Source organism: Leopardus geoffroyi, chromosome A1, assembly GCF_018350155.1.
Source record: "Leopardus geoffroyi isolate Oge1 chromosome A1, O.geoffroyi_Oge1_pat1.0, whole genome shotgun sequence".
Classification (NCBI taxonomy): Eukaryota; Metazoa; Chordata; class Mammalia; order Carnivora; family Felidae; genus Leopardus; species Leopardus geoffroyi.
Genome location: NC_059326.1, coordinates 116365072 through 116380121, shown reverse-complemented (window position 1 = coordinate 116380121; position 15050 = coordinate 116365072). Strand labels below are relative to the sequence as shown.

Genomic DNA, 15050 nt, shown 5'->3' with positions numbered 1-15050 from the left:
AAATTATAAGACTTTAGGGGCGCCTGGGTGGCTCAGTCGGTTGAATGGCCAACTTCAGCTCAGGTCACGATCTCGCAGTCCGTGAGTTCGAGCCCCGCGTCAGGCTCTGTGCTGACAGCTCAGAGCCTGGAGCCTGCTTTGGATTCTGTGTCTCCCTCTCTCTAGCCCTTCCCCGTTTGTGCTCTGTCTTTCAAAAATGAATAAATGTTAAAAAAATTAAAAAAAAATATATAAGACTTTTAGTTTTAACCATAGATCTGTAGCTGGTAATGCACTCACTCTCCTATAATAAACAACTGTAAAAATTGGGCAAAAGAGATAAAGCAATTGGAGGCATGAACAACACCCAGCCTAAGGCTAGGCACTAATAAAAGGCAGCGCATAAGTTGAACCCTACATTCACTATAGCTTTCTCTCTTTAGGCATCTCTCAAACCATGGTCTAAGGAAACTGAAGGCTAAACAAAGAGTGAAGATCTCTTTCAGCAAAGAAAACAAAGATGAGAATACAAGGCAGCCAAAACAGTTAGGACCTGGGGAGATGGGCAGGATACCTGAGGAAAAACAATACAGAGAAGAAGTCTCAAAAATCTATACAAAATTATCTTCAGAAACTTGGGCAACTCCTGAGTTGAACACACTAAGGATGATACTCCAGGATGCCTAGTAGAGATTGGGTGCTGAAAGGTTGGAGACTTTGGGAGTTCAGACTCAGGCAGAATAGAAAGATCATGGTGAATATACAGGATGTCATTTGAGATGGTAGAGATCCATACTAAGGAATACCCAAAGATCAAGGAGGAAGGAACCAGGAATTTAAGAGTAAAGATGAATTAGGGGCACCTGGGTGGCTCAGTTGGTTAAGTGTCCGACTTTGGCCAGGTCACGATCTCACAGTTCACTAGTTCAAAGCCCCACATTGGGCTCTCTAATGTCAGCACAGAACTTGCTTTGGGTCCTCTTTCTCCTCTCTCTGCCCCTCCCCTGCTTGCATATGCTCTCTCCCTCCCTCCCTCTCTCTCTCTCTCTCTCTCCCCCTCTCTCAAAGATAAACGTTAAAAAAAAAGAGTAAAGATGAATTTAAGCCTCAATATGATTAGAGTGATCCATTGGTAATTTAACTGCCTGCGAGAACAAAATTTAACAGTTTAAAAGGAATGACAGGATAGGGGTACTTAGGTGTCTCAGTCAGTTGAGCATCGAACTCATGGTTTTGGCTCAGGTCGTGATCTCATGGGTTTGGGAGATTGAGACCCACATCAGTCAGTCTCCATGCTAAGTGCAGAGCCTGCTTGAGATTTTCTCTCTCTCTCTTTCTGCCCCACCCCGGCTTGCATGCGCACACGTGCAGTCTCTCAACATAAATTAACTCAAAAATATTGTGTTTTTTTTTTAATTTTAATTTTTTTAATTATTTTTTTTTTCAACGTTTATTTATTTTGGGGACAGAGAGAGACAGAGCATGAACGGGGGAGGGGCAGAGAGAGAGGGAGACACAGAATCCGAAACAGGCTCCAGGCTCTGAGCAGTCAGCACAGAGCCTGACGCGGGGCTCGAACTCACATACCGCAAGATCGTGACCTGGCTGAAGTCGGACGCTTAACCGACTGCGCCACCCAGGCGCCCCTGTTTTTTTTTTTTAAAGACAGATAATTAAGATCCTTGAAAGGAATAATCCACAGCATATGACTTACAGCTAAAAATACTAGACATATTAAAAGGCAAGAAAATATAATTATCAAGATATAAAATAAACAATAAAAATAGACCTAGAAGCAAATCAAATATAGATGATTTTTAAAAAGGGGCAATTAATGATATATTAAAGAAAATAAAGGGGAGAAAATGAATAAAAAATAAATTGCAGGGGTGCCTGGATTACTCAGTCGGTTAAGTGTCTGGCTCTTGGTTTTGGCTCACGTCATGATCTCACGCTTTTGTGAGTTTGAGCCCCACGTCAGGATCTGTGTTGGCAGCAGAAGCCTGCTTGGGATTCTCTCTCTCTTGCTCTCTCTCTGCCCCTTCCCCACTTGTGCTGTCTCTCTCAAAATAAACTTTAAAAAAATAATAAAATTTCAACAAAGAATCAGAATATATGAACACCACATCAACAATAATTATTATATTTTTAAGTAAGCTTCATATCCAGCACAGAGATTAACGCAGGGCTTGCACTCATGACCCTGAGATCAAGACCTGAGCTGAGATCATGAGTCTGACACTTAACCAACTGAGCTACCCAGGTGCCCCTCATTAAATGTAAATGGTCTAAACAAACCAATTAAAAAACTAAGACTGACAGAGTGGATTACAAAACGTGACCTAAAAATACACTGTCTGCAAAAAAAATCACTTCAGCATAACAATATAGACATATCAAACATATCAAAGATTGAAAGGAAAGGGCAAAAACATTTATCAATGGAAAACAAGAGTAGCTATAATAATATCAGGAGCCATATTAACAAAGAAGACCTCAGAACAAAGATTACCAGAGAAAAACTTCACATAATGATCAAAGTGTCAATCGTGAAAAAGACATAGCAATTCTGAAAATGTGTAAGTACCAAACAACAGAGCTCCAGCATGTGAAAAAAAAGAACCAACTAAACGAAGCACACAAACCCATAAGTACAAGTACAGATGAAGATTATAACACACCTCTCTCAACAACTGTTAGAAAAACTAGACACAAAATAAAAAAAAAAAAAGTAGAATTCTACCATCAATCAATAGGATCTAATTGACATTTATACAACACTCCACCCCTAACCAGCAAAATATACATTGTCCTCAAATGCACAGGGAATATATGTTCACATCTTTGCTATAAAGCAAACTTCAAAAATTTTAAAAAACTAAAATAATATAGAATGTACTTTCTGATCACAATGGAACCAAACTAGAAATCAATAACAGAAAGATAACAGGAAAATCTTCAGATGTTTGTAAACTAAATACACATCAAAATAACCTATGAGTCACAGAGTAAGTCTCAAGTGGAATAAAAAAAAAAAAAAATACATGTAACTGAATGAAAACAAAATACAACATATTAAAATTTATAAGACACAGCTAAAGTAGTGCTGAGAGGGAAACATACCTCAAAGTGCATAAAATTAGAAGAGCAGAAAAAAACCCATCATAACCTAAGCTCACATTTTATTTATTTATTTTTATATTTATTTTTTTTAATATATGAAATTTATTGTCAAATTGGTTTCCATACAACACCCAGTGCTCATCCCAAAAGGTGCCCTGTTCAATGCCCATCACCTACCCTTCCCTCCCTCCCACCCCCCCATCAACCTTCAGTTTGTTTTCAGTTTTTAAGAGTCTCCTATGCTTTGGCTCTCTCCCACTCTAACCTCATTTTTTTTTCCCCCTTCCCCTCCCCCATGGGTTTCTGTTAAGTTTCTCAGGATCCACATAAGAGTGAAAACATATGGTATCTGTCTTTCTCTGTATGGCTTATTTCACTTAGCATCACACTCTCCAGTTCCATCCACGTTGCTACAAAGGGCCATATTTCATTCTTTCTCATTGCCACATAGTACTCCATTGTGTATATAAACCAAAATTTCTTTATCCGTTCATCAGTTGATGGACATTTAGGCTTTTTCCACAATTTGGCTATTGTTGAGAGTGCTGCTATAAACATTGGGGTACAAGTGCCCCTATGCATCAGTACTCATGTATCCCTTGGGTAAATCCCTAGCAGTGCTACTGCTGGGTAATAGGGTAGGTCTATTTTTAATTTTTTGAGGAACCTCCACACTGTTTTCCAGAGTGGCTGCACCAATTTGCATTCCCACCAACAGTGCAAGAAGATTCCCGTTTCTCCACATCCTCTCCAGCATCTATAGTCTCCTGATTTGTTCATTTTGGCCACTCTGACTGGCGTGAGGTGATATCTGAGTGTGGTTTTGATTTGTATTTCCCTGATGAGGAGTGACGTTGAGCATCTTTTCATGCGCCTGTTGGCCATCCGGATATCTTCTTTAGAGAAGTGTCTATTCATGTTTTCTGCCCATTTCTTCACTGGATTATTTGTTTTTTGGGTGTGGAGTTTGGTGAGCTCTTTATAGATTTTGAATACTAGCCCTTTGTCCGATATGTCATTTGCCAATATCTTTTCCCATTCCGTTGGTTGCCTTTTAGTTTTGTTGATTGTTTCCTTTGCTGTGCAGAAGCTTTTTATCTTCATGAGGTCCCAATAGTTCATTTTTGCTTTTAATTCCCTTGTCTTTGGGGATGTGTCAAGTAAGACATTGCTGCGGCTGAGGTCAGAGAGGTCTTTTCCTGCTTTCTCCTCTAGTGTTTTGATGGTTTCCTGTCTCACATTCAGGTCCTTTATCCATTTTGAGTTTATTTTTGTGAATGGTGTAAGAAAGTGGTCTAGTTTCATTCTTCTGCACATTTAAGCTCACATTTTAAAAGCCTACGGGGTGCCTGGGTGGCTCAGTCGGTTAAACATCCGACTTCAGCTCAGGTCATGATCTCACAGTTTCTAGGTTTGAGCCCCATGTTGGATTCTGTGCTGACAGGTCAGAGCCTGGAGCCTGCTTCAGATTCTGTGTCTCCCTCTCTTTCTCTGCCCCTCCCTGGCTCACACTCTGTCTCTCTCTCTCTCTCAAAAATAAATAAACATTAAAAAAAAATTCAAAAGCCTAGAAAAAGAAGAGCAAAATGTATTAGAGCATGCAGAAGGAAGGAAATTCTAAAGAATAGATTGGAATTATACTCAATGATGAAAAACTGAAAGCTTTCTCCCTAAGGTCAGGAATAAGACAAGGATGTCCACTCTCACCAGTTTTATTCAACATAGTACTAAAGGTCCTACCCACAGCAATCAGACAACAATAAGGAAATACAATTTGGTATCCAAATTGGTAAAGAAGAAGTAAAACTCACTGTTTGCAGATGTCATGATACTACATATAGAAAACCCTAAAGACTCCACCAAAAAACTACTGGAACTGATAAATGAATTCAGTACGGTCACAGGATACAAAATCAATGTACAGAAATCCATTGCATTTTTATACACTAATAATGAAGCAACAGAAAGAGAAATTAAGAAAGCAATCCTATTAATAATTGTACCCAAAATAATAAAATACCTAGGAATAAATCTAATCAAGGGGATGAAAGACCTATCCTCTGAAAACTATAAAACACTCACTGATGACAGAAATTTAAGACAACACAAAGAAATGGAAAGACGCTCCAGGCTCATGAACTGGAAGAACAAATATTGTTAAAAAGCCCATATGACCCATAGCAATCTATAGATTTAATGCAATCCCTATCAAAATACCAATGGCATTTTTTTTTCACAGAACTAGAATAAATAATCCTAAAATTTGTATGGAACTACAAAGGACCCTAAATAGCCAAACAATCTTGAAAAAGAAATACAAAGCTGGAGGTATCACAACTCCAGATTTCAAGTTATACTACAAAGCTGTATTAATGAAAACAGTATGGTACAGGAACAAAAATAGACACAAAGATCAATGGCAAACCCGCAATTATACAATCAATTGATCTTCTGCAAAAGAGGCAAGAATATGCCATGGGAAAAAGACAGTTTTTAAAAAATTTTTTTAAATTTTATTTATTTTTTATTTTCTAAAATTTACATCCAAATTAGTTAGCATATAGTAAAACAATGATTTCAGGAGTAGATTCCTTAATGCCCCTTACCCATTTAGCCCATCACCCCTCCCACAACCCCTCCAGTAACCCTCAGTTCGTTCTCCATTATTTATGAGTCTCTTCTGTTTTGTCCCCCTCCCTGTTTGTTTTTTTTTTTTAATTTTTTTTTTAACGTTTATTTATTTTTGAGACAGAGACAGAGCATGAACGGGGGAGGGGCAGAGAGAGAGGGAGACACAGAATCGGAAGCAGGCTCCAGGGTCTGAACCATCAGCCCAGACCCCGATGCGGGGCTCTAACTCACAGACCGTGAGATCGTGAACTGAGCTGAAGTCGGAGGCTTAACCGACTGAGCCACCCCACCTCCCTGTTTTTATATTGTTTTTGCTTCCCTTCCCTTATGTTCATCTGTTTTGTCTCTTAAAGTCCTCATATGAGTGAAGTCATATGATTTTTGTCTTTCTCTAATTTCACTTAGCATAATATCCTCCAGTTCCATCCACATAGTTACAAAGGGCAAGATTTCATTCTTTTTGATTGCCGAGTAATACTCTATTATATAGATATACCACATCTTCTTTATCCATTCATCCATCAATGGACATCTGGGCTCTTTCCATACTTTGGCTATTGTTGATAGTGCTGCTATAAACATGGGGGTGCATGTGTCCCTTCGAAACAGCACACCTGTATCCCTTGGATAAATGCCTAGTAGTGCAATTGCTGGGTCGTGGGATAGTTCTATTTTAGTTTTTTGAGGAACCTCCATACTGTTTTCCAGAGTGGCTGCACCAGCTTGCATTCCCACCAACAATGCAAAAGAGATCCTCTGTTTCCACATCCTCGCCAACATCTGTTGTTGCCTGAGTTGTTAATGTTAGTCATTATGACAGGTGTAAGGTGGTATCTCATTGTGGTTTTGATTTGTATTTCTCTGATGAGTGACATTGAGCATTTTTTCTTGTGTCGGTTGGCCATCTGAATGCCTTCTTTGGAGAAGTGTCTATTAATGTCTTTTGCCCATTTCTTCACTGGATTATTTGTTTTTTGGGTGTTGAGTTTGATACATTCTTTCTAGATTTTGGATACTAACTCTTTATCTGATGTCATTTGCAAATATCTTCTCCCTTTCTGTTGGTTGCCTTTTAGTTTGTTTTTTTAAATTTTTTTTTTTTAACATTTATTTATTTTTGAGACAGGGAGAGACAGAGCATGAACAGGGGAGGGTCAGAGAGAGGGAGACACAGAATCTGAAGCAGGCTCCAGGCCCTGAGCTGTCAGCACAGAGCCCAACGCAGGGCTAGAACTCACGGACCGCGAGATCATGACCTGAGCCTAAGTCGGCTGCTTAACCGACTGAGCCACCCAGGCGCCCCATTGTCTTTTAGTTTTGCTGATTGTTTCCTTTTCTGTGCAGAAGCTTTTTATTTTGATGGGGTCTCAGTAGTTCATTTTTGCTTTTGTTTCCCTTGCCTCCGGAGATGTGGTGAGTAAGAAGTTGCTGTGGCCAAGATCAAAGAGGTTTTTGCCTGCTTTCTCTTTGAGGATTTTGATGGTCTTACAGTGAGGTCTTTCATCCATTTTCAGTTTATTCTTGTGTACGGTGTAAGAAAGTGGTCCAGCTTAATTCTTCTGCATGTCACTGTCCAGTTTTCTCAGCACCACTTGCTGAAGAGACTGTTTTTATTCCATTGGATATTCTTTCCTGCTTTGTCAAAGATGAGTTGGCCATACATTTGTGGGTCCATTTCTGGGTTCTCTATTCTGTTCCATTGATCTGAGTGTCTGTTCTTGTGCAAGTACCATACTGTCTTGATGATTACAGCTTTGCAGTATAGCTTGAAGTCTGGAATTGTGATGCCTCCTGGTTTGGTTTTCTTTTTCAAGATTGCTTTGGCTATTCGGGGTCTTTTCTAGTTCCAAACAAATTTTAGGATTATTTGTTCTAGCTCTGTGAAGAATGCTGGTGCTATTATGATAGAATTGCATTGAATATGTAGATTGCTTTGGGTAGTATTGACATGTTAACAATATTTGTTCTTCCTATCCAGGAACATGGAATCTTTTTCCATTTTTTTTTGTGTCTTCTTCAATTTCTTTCATAAGCTTTCTATAGTTTTCAGCATATAGATTTTTCACCTCTTTGGTTAGATTTATTCCTATGTATTTTATGGTTTTTTGTGCAACTGTAAATGGGATTGATTCCTTGATTTCTCCTTCTGTCGCTTCATTGTTGGTGTATAGGAATACAACCGATTTATGTGGGTTGATTTTATATCCTGCAACTTTGCTGAATTCATGAATCAATTCTAGCAGTTTTTTGGTGGAATCTTCTGGGTTTTCCATATAGAGTATCATGTCATCTGTGAAGAGTGAAAGTTTGACCTCCTCCTGGCCGATTTGGATGCCTTTTTGTTTCTTTGTGTTGTCTGATTGCAGAGGTAAGATTTCCAATACTATGTTGAAGAAAAAGACAGGTTCTTCACAAATGGTGTTAGGGAAGGGGCACCTGAGTGGCTCGGTTGGTTGAGCGTCCGACTTCGGCTCAGGTCAAGATCTCACGGTTTGTGGGTTTGAATCCCGCATCAGGCTCTGTGCTGACAGCTCAGAGCCTGGAGCCTGCTTCAGATTCTGTGTCTCCCTCTCCCTCTGCACCCCCCCATACACTGTCTCTCTCTCCTTCAAAAATAAATAAACACAAAAAAAATTTTTTTTAAATCATGTTTGGAAAACTGGACAGTTATATGCAAAAGAATGAAATGGGACTTTCTCACACAACACATAAAAATAAATTTAAAGTTAATAAAAGACAAAAGACCTAAATGTGAGACATGAAATCATAAAAATCCTAGAAGAGAGAACAAGCAGTAGTTTCTGTGACATTGGCTATAGCAACATTTTTCTAGATATGTCTCTTGAGCCAACGGAAATGAAAGGAAAAATAAACTAATTGGGACTATCTCAAAATAAAAAGCATCTGTACAACAAAGCAAACAATCAAGACAACTAAAAGACAACCTACTGAATACGAGAAGATATTTGCAAATTTCATATGCAATAAAGTGTTAGTATCAAAATATATAAAGAACGTTTACAATTGAACACCCAAAAAAACAAATAACCAAACTAAAAATGGGCAGAAGACAAACAGATATTTCTCCAAAGATATACTGATGGCCAACAGACTCATGAAAAGGTGCTCAACATTACTGAAATGCAAATCAAAGCTACAAAGAGATATCACCTCACACCCGTCAGAATGGCTAACATCAACAACACAATAAACAGCAAGTGTTGGCAAGGATGTAGAGAAAAAGGACCCCTCATGCACTATTTGGTGGGAAAGCAAACCGGTGTAGCCACTGTGGCAAAGAGTATGTAGGTTCCTCAAAAAATTAAAAATAGAACTACCCCGCGATTTGTACTACTGGATATTTATCCAAAGCATACAAAAACATTAATTCAAAAGGATATATGCACTCCTGTTTTTATTGCAGTATTACTTACACTAACCAAATTATGGAAGTGGTCTAAGTGTCCATCAATAGATGAATGGACAAATAAATGGTACATATATACGATGGAATATTATTCAACCATAAAAAAGAATGAAATCTTGACATTTGCAACAACATAGATGGAGCTAGAGAATCCACTCATGTGAGGAATTTAAGAAAAAACAAATGAACAAAGGGGGAAAAAAAAGAAGAGAGACAAACCAAGAAATAGACTCTTAACTGCAAAGAACAAACTGATGGTTACCAGAGGGGAAGAGGAGTGGGGAGAGCATGGGTGAAAAGGTAATGGGGATTAAAGAGTACACTCACCATGATACACACTAGTACACAACTGCTGAATTACTTTATTGTACACCCAAAACTAATCTAACGCTGTATGTTAAATATACTGGAATTAAAATAAAAATAAAAACTTAAAAAATTTTTTTAAAAATTACACAAACTAGAAATGAATTAAAGTAATTGAAAAAAGACTAAACTCAAAACCGGCAGAAGGAAGGAAATAATAAAGGTTAGAGCAGAATAAATGAGACAGAGAATAGAAAAAGAGAGAAAAGTCAAAGGGGGCACCTGGGTGGCTCAGTAGGTTGAATGTCTGACTTCAGTGCAGGTAATGATCTCACGGTTTGTGAGTATGAGCCCTGTGTTTGGTTCTGTGCTAACAGCTCAGAGCCTGGAGCCTGCTTCAGATTTTGTATCTCCCTCTCTCTCTGCCCCTCCCCTGCTTGTACTCAGTCTCTCTCTTTAATAAACATTAAAAAAAAAAAAACAACAAAAACAATCTAAAGGAACCCTGAAAACAATCTTGAAAAAGAAGAATAAAGCAGGAGGATTCACACTTCCTGATTTCAAAACATGTACAAACCTATAATAAATACAACATTTGGTATGGGAATAAAGACAGACACCTAGACAAAAGGAAAAAGGAAAGATTCCAGAAATAAACCCTTGCATATATGGCCAAATGATTTTTGACAAGGATGTTAAGACCATTCAGTTAGGAAGGTCAGGTTTTTTTTTTAAACAAATGATGCTGGGAAAACTATACATCCACATGCAAAAGAATGAAGCTGGACCATTACCTGACACCATACACAAAAATTAACTCAAAAGGGATCAAAAACCTACAACTATAAAACTCTTAGAAGAAAACATAGGACAAAACTTCATGACATGGGATTTGGCAATGATTTTTTGGATATAATACCAAAGGCATAGGCAGCAAAAGAAAAAATAAACAAATTGGATTTCATTAAACTAAAAACTTTTACATACAGTGGCGCCTGGGTGGCTCAGTCATTTAAGTGTCTGACTCTTCATTTCAGCTCAGGTCAGGATTGCACAGTTCCTAGGATTGAGCCCTGCATCGGGCTCTGCACTGTCAGCAGAGTGTGATTGGGGTTCTCTCTCCCCCTCTCTGCCCCTTACCCGCTGTCTCTCTCTCAAAATAAATAAATAAACTTTAAAATAAATAAATAATAAAAACTTTTATATAAAAGGGCACTATTCAACAGAGTAAAAAGGCAACCAACAGAATAGGAGAAAATACTTGGGTATATTTATAATGGGTTTAAGAGATTAATATCCAAAATATATAAGGAAATTCTAAAACTCAAAAACAAAAAACAACCAACCTAATTCAAGAACAGTAAAAGGATCTGAATAGACATTTCAACAAAGAAGATACTCAAATGGCCAATAAGCACATGAAAAGATGATCTACATCACAATCATCAGGGAAATGCACATCAAAACCACAATGGGATGCCACCTCACAACCATTAGGATGGCTGCTATCAAAAAAACCCCAGAAAATAACAAGTGTTAGTGAGAATATGGAGAAATTGGAACCTCTGTACGCTGTAGAAATATAAAACTGGTAAAACCGCTGTGGAAAAACAGTAAGTGGTAATTCCTCAAAAAATTAAAAACAGAAATACCATATGATCAAGCAATACCACTCCTACGTATATACCCAAAAGAACTGGAAGCAGGGACTTGATCAGATACTTGTACAGGTATGTCCAAAGCAGTATTATACACAGTAACTAAAGCACGGAAGCAACCCAAGTGTCCACCATAGGATGAATGAATAAGCAAAATATGTTATATACATAAAATGAAACATTATGCAACCTTAAAAAAGTAAGGAAATTCTGACACATGCTACAATTTGGATAAATCTTGAGAAAAATATGCCAAGTGAAATAAGGCAGTCAAAAAAAGACAAATCCTGTAAGATTCCTCTTTTTTAAATTAATTAATTACAGTAAAACCTTGGATTTTGAATAACTTGTTCTGCGAGTTGGTTCCACAAGAGAAGCAAACATTTCTAATCAATTTTAACTTGATAAACGAGCGATGTCTTGCAATACGAGTGGTACGTAATGCTGAACATCACATGATCAAACTGAGTCAATGGTTCTCCCTCTCCCTTTCTCACTTGCTTGCTGCTGGATTGTGGGTGATCATCTCTCATGCTCAGATGCTTGGGCTCAAGCCACGGTATTTGGCAGAAAACAGTGATTTTTCAGAACACAAGAAAGTGCCCACAACTGGCACAAGTGTATTTTTTGTCACTTCAAAGCACCTATGGACAGTCCTTTGCTTTTCCATTCAAGAGGAAGTTTAGGAATGCTTTGCTTCATTCCAGGTCAGGCTGCCTGCAGATATAGACCCTTTCCTGTGCTGTCTTATTGCCAGTTACATTAAATACAGCATACGACAAGAGTTTATTAATACTGTACTATAGTCAACAGCCATGGGAGCATATAAAATGGACCCCATGCAGAAACAGGTTGAAAAGAAAGGTGTTAAGAATAAAGAGGTGATTACAGTGGAAGTTAAGAAGGAAATCATCAAGAAGTACAAATGAGGTATGTGAGTGGCCGAGAGTGCAAGCTTTTATAAGTCTACATTTGCATCTCGTTTGCAGAGGAGGAGAAAAAGCAGAGGAATCCCTCACTTGAAATGAGATTAGGGAGCTGTATAAAATGTGGGAAACTGCAAGATTTTCTAGAAAAGTACCACCCATACAAGGCTGTAGCAGTGTGAGCGATGAATCTGTTTAATGACAATGCAAAGTCACATTTCCAGGAAATCCTCAAAATGAGGCAAAACCAAGTGTCATTGAGTAGGTTACTTGTTAATCTTGCATGAAAAGAAAAAGATTCCACTGAGCAAATAGACAGCAGTGATTCCATTAGTGATAGTGAAAGTCGTCCTACACAATAACCCTCCTCTCTCATCTCCCTCACACCAGCCACGAATGTTTTCAAAGGGAAGTGCAGGTTAATTTGTTTATCTTTCTTTATATTTGTATTTTATTTAATATTTTTTATTATATTACTGTATTGCAATTATTTTTATGTGAATATTTTTAGGTTGTGGAACGAATCATCTGAGTTTCCCTTATTTCTTACAGGGAAATTTGCTTCAATATACAAGTGCTGTGGATTATAAGCATGATTCTGGAATGAATTATACTCACAAACCAAGGTTTTACTATAATTACGTTTATGATTACTCTTTCATTTTTTATTGTAGAGAGAGAGAAAGAGCAGGAGAGGGGCAGAGAGAAGGAGAGAGAATCTTAACTAGGCTCCGTGCTCAATGCAGAGCCTGATGCAGGGCTAAATCTCACAACCCTGAGATCATGACATGAGCCAAAATCAAGAGTCAGACACTTTAACCAATTGAGTCACCCAGGTGCCCTGTATGATTAGTCTTCAGCAAGATAATTAGAGTAGCCAAAATCATAGACAAAAAATAGAATGGTGATTGCCAGGGGCTAGCGAAAGCAGGGAATGGGAAATTGTTATTGAATGAGTACAGGATTTCAGTTTTTTTTTTTTAAACTTTTTTTTTTAACATTTATTTATTTTTGAGACAGACAGAGAGCATGAACAGGTGAGGGTCAGAGAAAGAGGGAGACACCGAATCCGAAACAGGCTCCAAGCTGTCAGCACAGAGCCCAACGCGGGGCTCGAACCCACGGACCGCGAGATCATGACCTAAGCCGAAGTCGGACGCCCAACCGACTGAGCCACCCAGGCGCCCCAGGATTTCAGTTTTACAAGATGAAAAGAGTTATGAAGATGGACAGTGGTGATGGTTACATAACATTATTAATGTATTTAATACCACTGAACTGTACACTTAACAAAAAGGCTACGATGGGGGAGGCAGCTGGCTGGCTCAGTTGTTAGAAATGCAATTCTTGATTTTGGGGTTGTGAGTTTGAGCCCCATGTTGGGTGTAGTGATTACTTAAAGTACCTCCCGAGATACGTTCGTTAGATTACTCCTTTCTGCCCGTGGACGCCGCCGAGTAAGCATCGTGAAAGTCTCCCCTCCCACCGCCGTCATGTCTAAGTCAGAGTCTCCCAAAGAGCCTGAACAGCTGCGGAAGCTTTTCATTGGAGGTTTGAACTTTGAAACAACCGATGAGAGTCTGAGGAGCCATTTTGAGCAATGGGGAACGCTTATGGACTGTGTGGTAATGAGAGATCCAAACACCAAGCGCTCCAGAGGCTTTGGGTTTGTCACCTATGCCACTGTGGAAGAGGTGGATGCTGCCATGAATGCAAGGCCACACAAGGTGGATGGAAGAGTTGTGGAACCAAAGAGGGCTGTCTCGAGAGAAGATTCTCAAAGACCTGGTGCCCACTTAACTGTGAAAAAGATTTTTGTCGGTGGCATTAAAGAAGACACTGAAGAACATCATCTAAGAGATTATTTTGAACAGTATGGGAAAATTGAAGTGACTGAAATCATGACTGACCGAGGCAGTGGCAAAAAGAGAGGCTTTGCTTTTGTGACCTTTGATGACCATGACTCTGTAGACAAGATTGTCATTCAAAAATACCATACTGTGAACGGCCACAACTGTGAAGTAAAGGAAAGCTTTATCTAAGCAAGAGATGGCTAGTGCTTCTTCCAGCCAAAGAGGTCGAAGTGGTTCTGGGAACTTCGGTGGTGGTCGTGGAGGTGGTTTTGGTGGGAATGACAACTTTGGCCGTGGAGGAAACTTCAGTGGGCGAGGTGGCTTTGGCGGCAGTCGAGGTGGTGGTGGATGTGGTGGCAGTGGGGATGGCTATAACGGATTTGGTAACGATGGAAGCAACTTTGGAGGTGGTGGAAGCTATAATGATTTTGGCAATTACAACAATCAATCTTCAAATTTTGGACCCATGAAAGGAGGAAATTTTGGAGGCAGAAGCTCTGGCCCCTATGGTGGTGGAGGCCAATACTTGGCCAAACCACGAAACCAAGGTGGCTATGGGGGTTCCAGCAGCAGCAGTAGCTATGGCAGTGGCAGAAGGTTTTAATTACTGCCAGGAAACAAAGCTTAGCAGGAGAGGAGAGCCAGAGAAGTGACAGGGAAGCTACAGGTTACAACAGATTTGTGAACTCAGCCAAGCACAGTGGTGGCAGGGCCTAGCTGCTACAAAGAAGACATGTTTTAGACAATACTCATGTGTATGGGCAAAAAACTCGAGGACTGTATTTGTGACTAATTGTATAACAGGTTATTTTAGTTTCTGTTCTGTGGAAAGTGTAAAGCATTCCAACAAAGGGTTTTAATGTAGATTTTTTTTTTTGCACCCATGCTGTTGATTGCTAAATGTAATAGTCTGATCATGACGCTGAATAAATGTGTCTTTTTTAAAATGTGCTGTGTAAAGTTAGTCTACTCTGAAGCCATTTTGGTAAACTACCCCAACAGTGTGAAGTTAGAATTCCATCAGGGTGATGCCAGGTTCCATTTGAAATTTATTTGCAACCTGCTTGGGTACAGAAGCCGTTGTCTCCACAAACATTGGTGTGGTTGAACTGACAGTTAATGTGTTGTGACCTGGAGTTCACTGTTA

At 39.1% G+C, this 15050-nt stretch overlaps 1 protein-coding gene and 1 pseudogene across 6 annotated transcripts in view; one reads left to right on the top strand and one right to left on the bottom strand.

Annotated features, from left to right (window-relative positions):
* Window positions 1-15050, bottom strand: part of LOC123604490 (ankyrin repeat and KH domain-containing protein 1) — a 136867-nt gene that overhangs the window by 78815 nt on the left and 43002 nt on the right. The window lies entirely within an intron of this gene.
* LOC123604538 lies at window positions 13469-14846 on the top strand (annotated as a pseudogene).